The following is an 8,440-nucleotide window of genomic DNA, read 5'->3' as shown; positions in this document are numbered from 1 at the left end:
GGGAGCCTGGAGCTGTCGAGTCTCTGACCTCACTTCCTCTTCCGCCCAGCATTCTGCTCCTCCCACTTACGTTCTAACCTATCAGGTCAAGCAGCTTCTTTATTAAATCAACCAATGACCTTCCTCCATCACATAAGGAATGTATATATATATATATATATATTCATAAGTTCATATGGCTGCATCACAGAGCTCTGTCACCACCATCCATTGCTGCTGCTTCTTCCCTACATGACTGACCACCCTACTCACTACTCGATGTGTTCGTTGTGTGTACCATCTGTGTGCAGGTACATGTGAGTGAACATGCCCATGGAGGACAGAAGTCTTCGGTATTGCTTCCCAGGAACCATATCCACCACAATGTTTTTAAGGCAGAGTCTCTCACAGGCCAAGAAGTCGCGATTAGGCTGGGTGGACTGGCCCGGAAGCCCCAGGGATCTGCTTGCCTCTGCCTCCCTCGCTCTGGGATTGCAGGTGTGCTCTACCATGCCTTCCTTCTATTTCTGAGAGCTTGAATTTAGGTTTTGATGCTTGCAAGGCGAGCACTTTATCAGCTGGACCACCTTATCAGTCCCTTTCCTTGCTATCTTTAACCAAACTCCTCTCCAGGCTGCACGTGTGCTGCAGATGCTCCCCTCTTCTTGCTCATGAGCCACCACTGTGAGACCCTTTTCTCACTTGCCTGGTTCCTGTCACTGCTGCTGTCCATCTACCTGACTCTGCGATAAGGCACCCTGTACATGGTTAGCTTTTTCATCCTTCCCAGCCTCGGTCACCCTGTGCCCAGATCCTATCCCATTTCACCACAGATGTTCTTCTCGGTACACATGGGCTCTGACTTTCCATCCTGGGTTGTGCTTTTCATGTGTATTTTCTCTGACAACCCACCAGCTCATTCACTCATGTGGAGGAGTCTCTCTTCCCCCTCCTCTGGTTCTAACATCACTTACCCAGGGATCTCAGCATCCATCCTATGGACCACCTCCTCCCCACATCTCAGCAGGAATAGAGGCAGCTGTCTAAAACAGAAGCCCTCCTGATTCAGCTCAGGTTCCATCTCCTTCCTCTGGGGACACTGAGGTTCCCCAACTCTTGTACCAGGTACAGATTCTCCTTCTACCTGCCTCATGGCATAAGATTACTCTCTCCATGAAGGGAAAGGAAGAGAAGGAAAAGAGAAGGCTCACAGCTCTGTTTGAGACAGATTTCTCCCATCTGGTGTGTGTCTTCGCATTTTCAGTCTCACAGTTTCTTTCTCCAGGCTACCACACTTCTGCAGACAAATTTTGCCCTTAATATCTGCCATGAGTAATTTCATACAATTGAAAAAGATTTACTGTGCAATATATCCTTAATTTGATCCCTGCCCTTAGGTAATATAATCTGCTGAGAGATTTTATTGGCATCTGCCTTAAAATTGCTTTCAGACTTAAATTTTACTATTTGGGGGTACAGAAGCAATTGGCTTTTTCCGTTCTGCAAAGAGTCAATCCTTACACATCTTCACTTCCTTTCATTTCTGCTTTGAAATTGTGAAATTCTTCCCTGGGCTTATTTCTTCTAAGACTGAGCCAAACATGACAAATACCACAAAGCAAACCCTCTAACATCTTGTTTTTCCCTTGAGCTTTTGTCTCTTTCACACAACAATCTACTTCCTACGTTACATGAGTGACAGTTTTGCTAAATACTGGGTCACCATATGACACATGCATCATAACCTTTCTAGCTTCGGATATTAGTTTCCTTGCCAATGGCCATCTGCAAAGTCGGCAGCATGCATTTTAGGTTGTGTTTTGCAAGGGCATCCAATTTTTCGTAATGTGAGCTGCATTAATCAGAATAGACTACTTATATTCTGATAACAGACAATCCAGAGTTTGTTTTAAATTGGCTTATTCCTTTTTTAATCTTCACAATAAAATCAAAGGTGCACTTTTGTAGTACGAGTATTGGAGTCCATCCTGGGATCTATTATCTCTCATGTGGACAACTGATTGCTTCTGAGAAAGTGTCTCAGGACTTGATCCTGGTCTATGTTCAAGCTACAAGCCTCGAACTGGCTATGCAGCTGAGGGTGGCATTGCATTCACCATTGTCCCACCTCTGTCTCCTGAGTGCTAGGATTACAGGCATGCACTGCCTTGCTCGGTTTATGTGGAGCTTGGTGTCAAATTCATGGCTCTCCGCATTCTAGGCAAGCTCTCTATTGACTGACGTACATCCCCAACCCACTTTCAGCACCTTACGGCAACAGAAGCTGATTTGTTGATTTTATTCCTTGTCTTGCTCTGCTGGTGGGAATGGAGTGAAGGCTCTACTTTACATAGACTCTCCTCTTAGTGACTCAAGCTATCACAAGCTATCACAGCTATTGAGACTGGAGAGGTGGCTCAGTGGTTAAGAGTAGAATACTTGCTGCTCTTGTAGTGACCCAGGATCAATTCCCAGCACCCACATGCTCACAACCACCTGTAACTTCAGTTCCATGGGATCTGATACTCTCTTTCTGGCTTCCATGGGCACCAAGTACACACATGATGCACATATATACACTCAGGCAAAATACACATAAAATAAAATGAAGAAATAATTTTTAAAATGTTGCCATCTGCCACCTTGTCACCTGAAATTTTCTATCCCTGGTTGTTTCGGTGTGGAGGAGAAAGAAAAGTCTTTTTATTGCTGCAGATTAGACTTTACATGGATCCTTTTTTTGCCATATTTCAGTGGCCAGAATTAGTTGTATGATCCCAACTAACCACAAAGGTGTTAAAATTATAGTCTTTCAAGCACAGCTATGGAGACAAGATTTTGATAAGCTCTCGTGATATCTTCCTCTCCATGAACATTTAATTAGCAGATTCCAGTTATAGATCTCAGTCTACCATATGATATTATTTATGAAGTGTCTTTTCTACTTATTCAACAGACATTTATTGAATACTTATTATGTTCTAGCTGGTCTTCTATAAGATTATACATAGTAGTAAATAAAAGCCCACTTACCCTTAAACAGATACACTCTAGATCTGTAATGTGTGAGATGGTGATAAATGCCATAGAGGAAAATTAAAGCAGAAACAACATGATTCAGGCAAGGGAATAGGATTCATAAACTTAACTGTTTCAGTTGAAAATGCCTATTAACTAGTTCACTGTGGTGTGCTGAATGGCAATCCCCGATATGGCCATGTCTTTATTCCTAGAACCCGTGACTGTCTATGTATGGTGGTTTGAAAGAAAATGCCCCCCACAGGCTCAGAGGGAGTGGTATTGTTAGGAGGTATGGTCTTGTTGAAGTAGGTGTGACTTTTTTGTGAGAAGTGCGTCACTAGGGGGTGGGTTTTGAGGTCTCAAATGCTCAGGCAGGTCGTGTCATTCACTTCCTGCTGCCTGCTGATCTGGACATAGAACTCTCAGCTTCTTCTCCAGCAGCATGTCTGCCTGCTTGCTGTCACACTTTCTGTGGAGGCCCAAAAATGTGAGCCTATTTCCACCTTATTTGAAGGTCAGAGAGTTGGAACTTACTTCTATTCATTCCTTCAGGGTTATTGTCTGTTTCAACCTCAAACAGAGGTCCCACCTAGAGTTCTGCTCTCTCAAGGTTATGGTCAACAGGTGTGGCTAATATCCAGACCTTGTATTTCAGGAATAGAGAAGTAGATGTGTTTCTACCTCAAACAAAAGTCTAAGAATCCAACTAGGTTCCACTCCCTTGAGGAGATAGCAATGAGTTCTACCCAGGGAGTGGTTTGCTACAGAATGTTTTGGTCTAGAGTGTGAGCATGGCTTATTTTGTTCTAGCAATAAAATCTTTAACTAAGAATGTAGTAAGCACCCTTCAACTGGTATTTTCATTTCCTTGTATCATGTTAATGAGTTTTTTATCTTACTCCTACCTTTTGGGGTCAGGGGTATTTTAAGCAAATGGAAATTAAATGTGGGTGATTTCAGTATTCACTGGAACTCCTTCCCGGTATCATCCGATGTTTCTGTTTTATTATTTTCACTCACGTCTACATTCTTTTTACTTCTAATCCCCATGCCCCTACCCTAGTAAGTGGTATTTTTGTCAAAGCCTGTCTCCGACAACTTCCCACCATGACCATAATGGACTAAATGTCTGAAACTGTAAGAAGCCCCAATTAAATGCTTCCCTTTGTAAGAGTTGCCATGGTCATGGCGTCTCTTCACAGCAATAGGAACCCTAACGGAGACACTATGTTACCTTACATGGAAAATGAGCCTTTGAACAGGTGACCAGATGAGAGTCCATGAAATGGGATTATCTGCCATTCAGGTGGGCCCAGTGTAGTTACATAGGATAACAACAGAGTCAGATTCAGAAATAGAAGTGTGAATGTGGAACCTGATAATAAAAGAACATTTGAAGATGTCATGGCACCAGCTTTAGGAGCAGAGCAAAGGACCTGGAGTGAAGCAATATGAGAGTCCTCTAGAAAGGCAAAGCAATGACCACCAAAGGAATGCAGTGTCTCTTTCGATGTTTGACTCCTGAAATCCCTCAGCTACAGAACTATAAGATAATAAATACACATCATTTTAAGACAAAGCTTTGCCTGTCTGGTTACAGAAGCTGTGGGAAGCTGAAGAAGTGAGGTTTGAGCAAAGAACTAAAGGGGTGAGGGAGGGAGTCAGGTAGATTTATGAGGGAGCAGCATTGGTCAGATGAAATACAATGAAAGCTTCCGAGACAGCCATGTGACTGCCATATACATGTTATATACATATAACACAGTTGAAGCCAAGTGAAGGAGGGAGACCCTTCTGGGGAGGAGTGAGAAGAGTGACCGCCGGGAGGTGGCTGGGAGGTGCTGGGGGTGCTATGATATCTTTGAGTTTGACAGTAGACACTGAAGCAGCTTGCCTTGCAGATTTTATTGGGGTGCTTCATATTTTAAAGAAGCTAGTGCTTAAGAATCAGTGATGCAGAGAGGGGAGCATTAATCAAACACTAAAATCCACGTGAAAATGATGAGATGATAAGAAGTGGTCAGGATTTTAGTATGAAAGCAGATTGTAGGAGATTAACTTATAGATTGGATAAGAGTTGTGATGGAAGAATCCAGAATGACTCAAAGGTTTACCGTTAGAATAGCCAGATGGAGAGAACACCATTTTCTTAGGTGAGAAAGATTGTGTGAGTCTGGAGAAGAGCAAAAGTTTAGTGATAGAAGTTGGCGAGATAACTCAGAAGTTAAAAGAACATATTGCTCTCACAGAGGACATGGGTTTTGTTCCAGGCACCCATGTTGCATGGCCCATAACTATCTATAACTTCAGTTCCAGGAGATCTGACACAAAGGCTTCTGCACTCACATGGTGCATATAAATAGACTCAGGCACACACACACACACACACACACACACACTTTTTAAAAGTTAAATTTTAAATATAGGTTTAAGACAACTAAGTGGAGATAGTAACCATTTACACACACTAGTTTGGTGTCCAGAAAGAGGTAAACCCAAAGATACACATTTTTAAGTATCCAATGTATGTATGAACTTAGCCATGGTACTCTATGAGACAATCAAGAGAGATCAGATAAAAAAGAAAAGAGGTCCCAGTATTGAGCCTAGAACACACTGCACTTTGGAGATGAGGGAAGAATAACTAGCAAAATAAAACAAAACAGCAACAACAAAAACCAGGGAGGGTGCACTGGTGAGCTACGAAGGGCAAGAGACTGGTGCATTGGCAGTAATTGAAACCCTTTTAAGGCTGAGTCAAATGCTAGTAAAAGATGAAGTGATATTCAAAACACTATCAGCATAGTAAAATACTAATGTTAAAGTCTATAACATAAACATTAGAGCATAATGTTATAATGTTAAAGTCTATAACACGTTCTATGTTATAATCTCTTTCTATATATGTTAAAGTCTGTAACATAACCACTCAGAGTGAAGCTAGGGCCACATGCATGCTTAGCACATGCTCTGCCCACTGAGCTACATCCCAAGCTCCTCTTGATTTTCTCATGTGCTCAGCGGGCTATACTCTAATTATGTCACATGACATCACTTTAGCGCACATGACTCATTAAATCTTTGCAGCAATAGTCAAAGCACTCGCTAATCTTTAGAAATTGCTTATTTGAAGGGTTACCCCTATCTAAATGATGGCCCTGTCCAAGCTATGCCATGATAAAGAGAACAAAATCAAACGTGCAAAAATTCTCTGCTAACTTCACAGTCACTGATGACTTAGGGTGTCAAATTTACATCAGTAATACTTATCAGATGCCAGATTCCCTCAGCTTCTGTTGAAACGCAATTACGTTAAAAATGTTCTATCTTTTCCAGTCCTTTAGCTCTGCTATTACTGAGATTTTGTATATTAAAGAATCTTTATTATCAACTGAATCAGGAAAGTCAGTCTGGAATGTCATGTGTAATTGGTAGATATGAACCCTCCAGCCAAGCAAGCGGTGGGGTACTGGGGTGGTCAGGAGAACTGGCTGTGTGGCAGCCCAACTGAGTTTTAGTCTCATTTCCGACACCCAGCTTTTAAATTCCTTAGCTGTGCCCCCATTGTTGTATCTGTAAAGATGGGGAGGAGACTAATTACAGTGTTCTAATGAATTAGTTTTTATCAAATAGGGAGTAAAATATATACTGAGCGTTCTAATTTTTATTATTAAAATTCCTGTTAATTCATGTGAAAAGGAGGGTATTTGGAGCTTTTGATGAACCTATGCAGTTAAATGGAGGCAGCTTTTGACAGTCACACACATCTGGGTATCCCTGATTTCAAATTGCCTCGAAAGGCCTGTCCATGACTACGGCTACCCATTTTCTCTGCCTCTCGGAGTCCAAGGAGGCTACAGTCCTACATGGCTACTGAAATGGACACGGGGATCAGCCACAGCAGCACCAAGTTAGAGCTTTGGGTAGGGGGAAAATGAGCTTTAAACAAGTGTTCACTTGAATACCAGCATCACCAGGGACATGGGCTACACAGGCTAGGGTCTATTAGAACCAGGATCTAAGACTGACATCGGGGAGCCATGATGGCACTGGTGGCATTCTGGGAGCACGGAGGACACCTGAGAAGCCTCCAAGGCGGGTACAACAAATATCTTTAGAGCTGTATGTGGTGCTCTTCCGGTGTGACTTCCCCGGGGACTGGGCGGGCACATCAGTGACCAATGAGAAAGAAAACTGGCCTACTTTCTGGAGAGGGAACATACCCTGCCTGCCCGCAACAGCCATGGTTAATTCTTTAATTTATACGGTCTATGAAGGTGGGAAACAGACTTCAAAAAATGGCTATGTGTAGTAGGGGGCTGTTTGTTTGTTCCTAGCTGCTCAGCCCTGAAATAACCACTCAGAAGCCATATTATTTGCAAGACTTTGGCCAATATCTTAAGCATATTTCTGGCTTACTCTTACATCTTACTTTAACTCATCTCTATTAATCTGTGTATCACCATGAGGCTGTGGCTTACTGGGTAAAGCTCTTGCATCTATCTCCTGCAGGGCTACATGGCTTCTCCTGACTCCGCCTTCTTTCTCCCAGCATTCAGTATAGTTTTCTCCGTCTAGTTCTACTCTGCCCTATCAACAGGCCAAGGCAGTTTCTGTACTCACCAGTGGTATTCACAGCATACAGAGGGAATCCCACATCAGCTGTGTTTGGAGAAGTCTCTCAGGGGATTCAGAAATGTGGCCATCTATAAACACTTTAAGTTTTAAACAAGCAGCAGGGCTGTAGCATTTCATGTGTCTGGATGTTTGCTCCACGCTAAGTACATTGAGATTCGACTTAAGAGTCTTTCGTGACAAGGAGGTTGTTGGTGTTCTGGCAAGCTGAGGGTGCCGTGAGCCTGCCTGAATGGAACTGGTGACTTTCTTAAGTGGTTTGGATCAACAGATGGACTACGATATCAAATGAGGATGGAGATAGGGGATTATACTCCACATTAAGAGTATTTTCTTAATATAGGAGAAACAGCAGCATTTTTTGCATGTGGATAAGAATCTGTTTCTGCCCCTTAGCAGGAACTTGTGTTGGGACTGTTTAAGGCTGTGTGTATTTCCAGATTTTCTCCCACTGCTCTCTGTAATCTCCTAGACATTCCTTACAACATTGTTTTTCTTCTCTTGCCATAGATGCTGTCTTGATTCATTTCTGGATATCTCTTCTTCTTCCTCTATTTTTAGTATAAACTCAGCTTGATAAATCAATAAGTACCCATGTAGTCTGCACATCCTGGATGTGTGCTTCTTTCTCTGCCAGAAGAACCACATTTCAGTATCTTAGGTCATGGCCTGGAAATCAAATGCCATTTTATAACAACACTGCTTTTGCAGATCCATCCATCTATCTATCTATCTATCTATCTATCTATCTATCTATCTATCTATCTATCTATCTATCTATCTATCTATCATCCACCCATCCATC

At 42.4% G+C, this 8,440-nt stretch overlaps 1 protein-coding gene and 1 pseudogene across 1 annotated transcript in view; one reads left to right on the top strand and one right to left on the bottom strand.

Annotated features, from left to right (window-relative positions):
- LOC101982168 (NXPE family member 4) overlaps positions 1 to 8,440 on the bottom strand; it is a 260,581-nt gene that overhangs the window by 141,436 nt on the left and 110,705 nt on the right. The gene's annotated exons all lie outside the window — the stretch shown is intronic.
- Positions 1 to 8,440, top strand: part of LOC101994636 — a 60,195-nt pseudogene that overhangs the window by 9,777 nt on the left and 41,978 nt on the right.

The sequence above is a fragment of the Microtus ochrogaster genome, chromosome 5, assembly GCF_000317375.1.
Source record: "Microtus ochrogaster isolate Prairie Vole_2 chromosome 5, MicOch1.0, whole genome shotgun sequence".
Lineage (NCBI taxonomy): Eukaryota > Metazoa > Chordata > Mammalia > Rodentia > Cricetidae > Microtus > Microtus ochrogaster.
This window is presented reverse-complemented; position numbering and strand designations above follow the sequence as displayed.